General features: G+C 39.1%; 1 pseudogene; it reads right to left on the minus strand.

Annotated features, from left to right (window-relative positions):
* Positions 1 to 4,759: 4,759 nt before the first annotated feature.
* LOC145770998 (uncharacterized) lies at positions 4,760 to 8,510 on the minus strand (annotated as a pseudogene).
* Between the last annotated feature and the right edge of the window lie 973 nt (positions 8,511 to 9,483).

The raw sequence follows: 9,483 nt of genomic DNA on the forward strand, positions 1-9,483 counted from the left end.
CAAGGTTGCCCATATTAAAACCAAAACACAAAAAGACAAGACGTGAGGAGTCACTTGGATGATATGTGCAACAAATCATTGTAGTGCTTAAAAAATGTCATTTTATAGAAAGCGTCTGAGGACATTAATGCTATGATGAGAGAATTGAGAGATTAGTAACAACGTTTCACAAAGGCATAAACTGTTTTCCGCAATAGAGCATCAAAAGTTATAACATTTTCATTAACTTGACATTCACGTGCACTAGTAAAGCGAGGCATATTGTGTAGAATACGAAATGAGTCATTATAGGCAATTCTAATCCGATTGATCGTAGAACAGCGATAATTGTGCCAAAGTTGACAAGCATAAAGAGATGTACAGTAAGAGCAAAACAACACATTTTTTACTCTTTGTGAACATTTGCTATATTTATTTTTTAATTTGTTTACAGTACAATAAAGAGATTTAACTTGTCGCAGTATGTCCTTGTCATCTGATAATGAGGACATGATATACACATCTAAAAACTTAATATTTTTTACAAACTCGATCGGTTCTTGGTCAACAATAATCTTTGGGGAAGCAAACAGATCGAAATGTTTGGGCTTAAATAACACCCCAAAGGATTTTCTCCAGTTAAATGTAATGTCATGTTGCTTAGCAAAGTCTTGGCAGATTTCAATCAATTTACGTAAACCAACAAGGCTGGGACAAAAGCAGCAAAGGTCATCAGCAAACATAATGTGATTTACCAATGCAATCCCTACATAGCAACCCACTTTAGACATGTTAAGCTTTTTGGATAGATCATCAACATAAAGGGCAAAGAGGTATGGACTCAAAACCCCACCCTGCCTCACCCCATTTGAAACATGAAAAGGCTGAGAGAGGTGGCCACCCCATTTTACACACATAGTTTGATGACTGTACCAATGCTGTAACAAACGGACAAATTGCATAGGCACTCTTCTTTCAATCATTTTTTTAAACAAAGTGTGATGATTAATTTTATCAAAAGCTTTAGAGGCATCTAAAAACATGGAAAAGACAGGAGCAGTAATAAAGATTCCCAAATCTGCTGCTGAAAGAAAAAGGAAACAGATTCAAAAAATGAAAGAGAAGGGAACCTATGAAAGTTACTTGAAGCAACAGAAAGAAAAAATGAAAAAGTTTAGGGCAAAACAACATGAAGTTATACAAAAAATGTCAAACATTGAAAAAAATAAGGTTGTTGAAGCAAAAAGAATGTATGAGCGACGGAGAAAATCTCCATACCGAGAAGCACAGAAGAAGATTTCTGACTCAGTTGCTCCTTCTTCCTCCCTAACTGTTACAGTGTCTCTCTCAGACTCTGCCTTCAGGAGCAGATCAAGCTACAGTAAAGCTGTAACACATGCGAAAAGAAATCTACCATATAGCCCAAGCAAAAGGCGTGCAGTTGTTCGAAAACTTGCCTGGGAAGAAATGACCAAAAAAACCTTTGCAGTCAAAATAACCAACCCAAAGAAGAGAAAACTAACAGAAATAGACAAAATGGATATAAGTAATTTCTATCAGCGTGATGACGTCTCAAGACAATCACCAGAAGTGAAAGACTGCATCAATGTTGTAATTAATGGAGAAAAAGTATTTAAGAGAAAAAAAGAGAAATCATTTAAGTACATTATTTCATTGAAGTAGCTTAGCAGTGGTGCCCCAAAGTACTGGCACCCATTGAAATGTTTCTGTGATTCACCTGGGGTGCAAGACTCATTTTAGTTTTACAAAATTGTTACTCAGTTCACTGATTAATACAAGAAAACAACAAAAAAATAATGAAAATAGCATGGATGTCCCGTTAGTCACAAAGGCTGTGTCCCGTTAGTCACAATGACACACTTTATTTATGATGCAACTACTAACATACACTTTAAGATATTTCCAAACTAAACCATGCTGACATTGCCTTGATATTTACACTACACAATACTGGCATTTCAATAGAATTCGTGCTGTCAATGAGCAGACTTTTGAATTTGCATTCACAGCACCAATTTTTAAGATTTGTCCCTTGTCCCGTTACTCACAACAAACTTTTACATTTTTGAAAAAAGTAAAAAGTTCATGAATTTCTCAAATAGTGCAAAGTTTAGGTCCAAGTCACTGATAACTAATCTCATAGGTTTCATGTTTTTACATCATCTTATATTTCTTAATTACATCCAAAAGCAGTCAAAATGTCCCGTTAGTCACATTTGAAATTGCCCAAAGCTACTATATGCAAAGCATCATCCCTCGCTCTCAAGCTGGAGCCTACTAGGTACTTGAGTGGCGCAGCGTGCACGATGATAGTTTTTTGCCGCAGTGACATCAAGTGGTGGAATGGTGGTGGTATGTGAGCTATATGTCTAATCATCTAATGTCATCACAAGGTTTTTAGGTTTTGGATAGAAGAACTTCTGTTGTACTAGATATTGAGTTCACCATAAGATTAGCGTCCCGATTGTGTCGATTGCCTGTTCCCAAAGTAAGCGCCCCCCCCCCCTAGAAGTGTTTGCGACCATGAAGGAGGCGCCAGCTATAAACTGGGCGATTAGAGGGTGCTGACAGTAAATCGGGGCAGTTACACAAATACCGTACCAACAACATTCCCTGTCATGAAAAGTAGAATAACACTAAATTTTTATCTGCGTTCAGGATTTTCTGTTTTAGTACTAAATCATTTAGAAATAACTCTATTAGTTACCACTACTATGGTGCATGGCCTACAACACTAAACCTGAGTGCATTATCAGTATTCAATTCATTTATCAGCTACATAACAATTGTCATTACAAACAATATGTAAATTGTGTTGTCATCAACACACAATATGTAAGTATTCTTTATCATAATTGTAACAAAAATTAATCAAATTAATAATAATGTGCTCAGAATTAAAGATTATAAGTATTCTTTATCATAAATGTAACAAAAATTAATCAAATTAATAATAATGTGCTCAGAATTAAAGATATTTTTAAATTAGAGACTTCGAAGTTCATGTACAAATCTGTGAACAAAATGCTGCCACTGGCCTTTGCTGGCTGCTTTGCTTATGCTAATGAAATTCACCAGTATAGCACCTGTCAAATCAAAGATAACGATTTATATTTTCCATATATATATATATATATATAAAATCAAACTTTGGTAAGAAGATGCTATGTTTCTATGGAGTGTTACTATGGAATCCGCGTTAGACATGAGCCACTCATGGAGATGCTTGACAGCTTAGACTCAGATGGTAAAGACCTCCGACTTCTCAGAAATCTCTACTGGGATCAATCAGCAGCAGTCTGGATAGATGGCGAGCTGAGCAAGTGGACACAAATTCGGAGAGGTGTTAGACAGGGGTGCATAGTTTCACCTGATCTTTTCTCACTCTACGGCGAAATGATCTTACGACATCTAGATGACGAAGAAGGCGTCTCTGTAGGCAGACAACACTTCAACAACATAAGATACGCAGACGACACAGTACTAATCGCCACATCAAACTCCAGTTTACAAAATTTACTCGACATAGTCATTAAGCAAAGTGAAAACCTTGGACTTAATTTGAATGCAACAAAAACCTTCTGCATGACCATCTCATCAAAAGAAATAACTCCAGTATGCACTATCAAAATACAAAATACAACAGTCTCACAAGTAAATAGTTTCAACTATCTGGGTTCTATGGTCACTTTGAATGGTCGATGCTGGAGCGACGTAAAATCAAGAATTGCACAATCCAAACAAGCTTTCATCAAAATGGACAAAATCCTGAAATCTAATTCAATCTCTCTGAACACTAGAATAAGAATTTTACATGTGTACATTTGGTCAGTTGTGCTATATGGCTGTGAATCCTGGACTGTATGCCTGAAGATAGAGAAGAAGATCAACAGTGCTGAAATTTGGTTCATTCGTAGAATGATGGGAATTAACTGGATGGATAAAATCACTAACGAAGAAGTGTGGAGACGCTCTGGGTGCACCCCTGGTGTCCTCATCACAACTATCAAAAAAAGGCAAATGACATTTATTGGGCATGTCTACCGCAAACGCGAAATTGAACACTCGGCAATGATGGGGCGATTTCCTGGTCAGAGACACCAGGGGCTTCCACGTTTGGAAATCTTCAAAAATCTTTCAACATGGACAAACCAAAATTTTGAAAACCTAATTAGAAGTATGGACAATCGATCATTGTGGAGACTCGCGGTAGCCGACGCCTTATTCAGGCATGGCCGATGATGATGATGATGATAGACACGTAAACACTTAACATCACAAATGTGTTTTAAATGCGAAATACTTGCCAACATCAATGTGTGAAATAAAAACAAAGTGTTCAAAATAGCTTAACACAGAAAGCGTTGTTCGGCACATGATGATATTCCGACGATAAATAAGTTACAATAACAATATAAATACAAATGATTTATGCTGACAAAAATTGTCGCTTCAAAGATTTTCTTCTATGTGTGGAATTGGGAAGATCTCTTTTTAAGCACCAACAGTAATCTGCAAGCATGTTTTCGTCCCAGTATCCTTGGTACCTTTCTTCCATCTGGCGAAGGTCTTCGTGGAACTTCTCTCCATGTTCTTTGCTGTAGTCACCACAGTTGTCAGGAAAGTAATCCGAATGCAAACTCAGAAAGTGCATTTTCACAGACATCCGAGCTCCAAGGGTTGAAAGCTTTCAAGCAGCTCTTTAACCTGTGCTTCATAATCAGAGCTTTTATGCTTTCTAATCAGGGCTTCCATGCTTCTATTCTTTGGTGAGATTTAAATCTCGTGTTAGGTCATTCAGCTCAAGCTGTGTAAGAGGCTTGGGTTGGCTTGTACTTTGTTCTGCATCCCATGTGTCTTGTTCACTTGCTTCGCTCTCTGCAGATGAAGAACACTCCATTTCACTTATTTTTGCAGGTGGTTCTGGAACAGGTATACTAGGGCCATGTGATACTGGTTTCATGGCTGAAGGAACATCAGAGTACTTCACATATTGTTTGTTCTTTCAGTTTATTCGTGAAATAAAAAAGAACACCGTTACTCTTAAATCAAACAATAAATGAAAATGCCTCCATACAGTACAAGTATCAGCATAGGCGTCGAAATAGGGTGGGCAGGGTGGGCGACGCCCACCCTGCCGTGAAACGAGGGTGGGCAAAATATGTTTCGCCCACCCTGTTTTCATGCCACTTATGAAGTGTTCGTTACAATTATTTCCGTTTTTCTTAAACGCTGGACTATCCAACCAACTGCAGCGCAACTTCTTGTTTTACGCTATGTCTCTCGCTAGGTATCCGACAGAACAAAGCAATTCCGTAACAACGCTGCGTGGAAAAACGGCGGTACGCACTGCATTGTTGTTGCTACGGCAACTGCCACAGCTGGCAATTCCTGGTGAGAGAAAGCCACGTTTGATCTTTTCTCCAAATTTGCGTCGGCAATTTGATCTTTTCTCCGAATGGTCTCACTTTCGTTACGTCACAATCAAACTTCAGTTCCCAGTCAGCGTAAGGGAATGTGAATATGACATCATAATAAACATGACAATAAAATAACCGATACAAACTAAAGACGTACTAAAAGCAATCGCTTTTACAAATGCGGCAAATCCGAAGGCGCCACTTTAAAGATAACAGGTCACGAGTCACGCGCTTTTTAGGTCGCAAAGGAAAACATAAAAGAAGTTTGTTTAGTTTAGCAGCGCTCATAAGATCGCAAGATGCAAGAAAGAAAACATCCAACCTATTAAAGCTTAATTGTTGCAGCGACGCTAAACACAGTCTTTGTGAGAAAGACTAACAACACTTTTCGAAATTAGCGTCGGCAATTGTCGAGGTGATTGTAAGGACAACAAGATTACAAGAAAAAACTAATTTTCTTAGACTACACCAGACTAGAATGTTGATTCAATCTTACTATTGCTGGATGTTTTATTTGGGTTACTTCCTACTTCGCCGGCGCTTAGACACGTGCCCAGCTGGGAGAATCTTTTATAAAAATATCACCCTATAATTCAGGCCTCGAAACTGAAGGCGGCCATCGCCGCGATTAACCTACAAAAACCGACATTTTGTCCGCCGGGTCTCGCCCTTCCGTCGGCCGCATTTGTCCGCCATGAAGTTCCGAGAAAATTTTACACAAGGGGTCTTGTAAATAAAGTAGTGGTATTCATCATAGCACTATGACTAGGGAACTGTGTTCCGAAAGCTAGCGCAACTTACTATTGCCACAGCAAACTCGCAGCATCAGGCTAAGACAGATCGTTTAAATCTACCTTGTGAAGAAAGTAGTAGTACTTTGCCACTTATAATCACAAAGGACTAGAAAAGAGTTAAAGCACTCGATAAATCACAATACACCCTGTATTATGCTTGAATTGTTAACATTATTGAGTGATCAAGCAGCTGATGTCTGACGATAAGCTGGATGCAAGTGACACCACAATACACTTTATTAATGCGATAAATTCAGTCTTCAAAATTAGCGTCGGCAAATGGCGCATTAGCGTCGGCAATGAAAATGCCGAGGCCACACGAGCGCTTGTAATGTTAGGGTTAAACATTCCTCCCAGTCGTTATGGCACAGCATAGATTTATTCCCTAGTCAACACCCTGATGGATCTTTATGAAAAAAAAAGAGGCCTGTGGAGTGGTATCAAAGCCCGAAAGCCGCAAAACGTGGACGCTTCATTGCGAACGGCAAAGACGGTATAGATTTACAGCCAAGCTATGAGCCTCTTGATGTGTCTGATTCCAGTGATGACGCGACAACCTCGTGCTCCGATACAGCATCTGATGATTCCGATTCTGACAGCTAGTTCTTTATCAAACAGACTTTGTGTTGTTCGCAGTATCCCAATTGTGCCGAAATTATGTTAGTGTATACGTAAATCGAGGCAATCTTCTCGCAGGGAGCTATTAATTGTTACCTGTATCTGGTTGAGCAATTGACGTTATTTTATGATAATTCAACGTTGCTAGATGTCGAATTAATGTAAAACAAACGTAACTTTCTTATTAGGCATTGTTGTTACGCAATATAACCGAGCGGAAAAATTAAATCGATTTGTGCTGACTCGAACGTTGAATCAACCCAAAATTAACTTACTTTTCCCCGTGAGTTATTTAACGTGAATTCCTGCAACAGCGTGCCACGTGCGTAACTGCGTATCTTGTAGCTCGCTTTATCGCTACTTTTGGCATTATTACATCACAACAAATTAAACAGTGCGGTCGTGATAGACTACTCTAGTATATTTTTTGCTTCTGCCGAAGTAAAAATGTGTGTCGAAGTTCCGGTGGCCGCCATGTGCTTGTGATTGGCCGCCGAACAGCTTGCTTCAGTCGGACACGTTTGGCCGCCGGAAAAAAAAAGTTGTTTCAAGGCCTGCTATTTGCATTGATTTAACTCCAGTAGACGTCAAATTATTGTAAGCATCTACTCCTTGTTGCGCCTCGCTTTCCGTTATCTCGTCCAGCTGATACAGCATCTGATGATACCGATTCTGACTAGTTCATCAAACAGACTTTGTGTTGCTCGCAGTGTCCCAATTGTGCCGAAATTATGTTGGCTTATAAGCTTACGTAAATCGAGGCGATCTTCTCGCAGGGAGCTATTAATATGTTACCTGTACCTGGTTGAGTAATTCACGTTATTTTATGATAATTCAGCATCGCTAGATGTCGAATTAATGTAAAACAAACGTAAATTTCTTATTGGGCATTGTTGTTACGCAATATAACCGCCGGAAAAATTAAATCGATTTGTGCTGACTCGAACGTTGAATCAACCCAAAATTAACTTACTTTCCCCTCCCGATGAGTTTTTTAACGTGAATCACCGTAACAGCGTGCGTATCGCGTTGCTCGCTTTATCACTACTTTTGGTATTATTACACCACAATAAATCAAACAATGCGTTCGTAATAGACTACTCTAGTATATTTTTCGCTTCTCGTTTTACATGTTTTAGTACAATCTTTTCCTAATAAATATTCACAGTAATTGCCGAGGCAATTTCAAATTTTGCCATTTGGCCTCGGCAACGTTTTTGCCGAAGTAAAAACATGCTCATTTCGAAGACTGAATCATTGCGAATTTGCAAACACACATTCAATGAAATCTGTTTGAAAACTCTTGCCCACCCAGAATTCCTCTCTTCTAAGAAAAAATCGACGCCTATGAGTATCAGCATACCTTGTGAGTTGGTCATGCGAAAATAACAATCAGTGACATGGTCTTTTTCTTCTCTCCATACCAAAGGAATACCAAAAGGAAAGCTCTTTATTTTCTTTAGGCTCCATAATCTCAAGCTTTCAACGAATGCTCTACAACATATGTGCGGAGCAAATGCCTTGTCCTGATCACCTAGTTTTACTCCAAAATACTCATAATATGCTTTCTTAACAAACTGCATAATTTTTGCTTGGCGACTAGCCGACTATGCAGTATGCAGGGTGACCTTGCCACATAACAGAACCTGTCTGCATCATTTTTGCACTTTCTCATTGTACTGTAACAACAAAACTTATCATTATTACACAAACGTGTCAAAAATACTGACATGGTAAAGTATTGAGTGCACATAACCCAGCCAGCAAGCCCATATGGGCCCCATATACTATTTTAATGGGCTTTTGGGCATGTGGGTTCTATGTGGGTTTTTGTGTTTTTGCCATATGTGCCCAATATGGGCTTTCTTGCAGAATGTGTTGCTAAATGACAAGGTGGAATATAAAACTTCCAATCTTCAAATGCGTGATCATATAAATGCATTTTAATAAATTTAGCCACATAAAATTATTGATCATGGGCTAAGCATGAAATATTGATGGGCTTCCCACTTTGTTTATGGGCAGAACATGGGCTTCCCACTTTGTTTATGGGCAGACCATGGGCTGCCCACATTTTTTATGGGCAGGCCATGGGCTTCCCACATTTTTTATGGGCAGACCATGGGCTACCCACATTTTTTATGGGCAGACCATGGGCTGCCCACATTTTTTATGGGCAGACCATGGGCTACCCACATTTTTCATGGGCAGGCCATGGGCTGCCCACATTTTTTATGGGCAGACCATGGACTGCCCACACTTTTTTACAGGCAGACCATGGGCTGCCCACATTTTTTATGGGCAGACCATGGGCTACCCACACAGTGATTCAAAGGTTTGTGGGCAACTCATACTAATATACCAAAGACAGGCAAGACACAACAATAACACAGGGTTGAGCATTACAACAGTATATTACATATTTACATTTGCACAGATCAAAAATTCTCTGCTGACTCATTTAAAATTTTACGCAAAGGCAAATCCCAATTTGACACAAAAATTCAGGAAGCGCTGTTAATCAAACGCTACAACCCAAATTTAAACAAACAATTATTTGCGGGTGGCGCCTCTATTCTCCTCAATATTTATTAGTTGTATCACGTACCCCGTGGTGCAAATTCATTTGTAACTTAGTCATGCAGTTGCCT

Source organism: Aplidium turbinatum, chromosome 5 (genome assembly GCF_918807975.1).
Source record: "Aplidium turbinatum chromosome 5, kaAplTurb1.1, whole genome shotgun sequence".
NCBI lineage: Eukaryota > Metazoa > Chordata > Ascidiacea > Aplousobranchia > Polyclinidae > Aplidium > Aplidium turbinatum.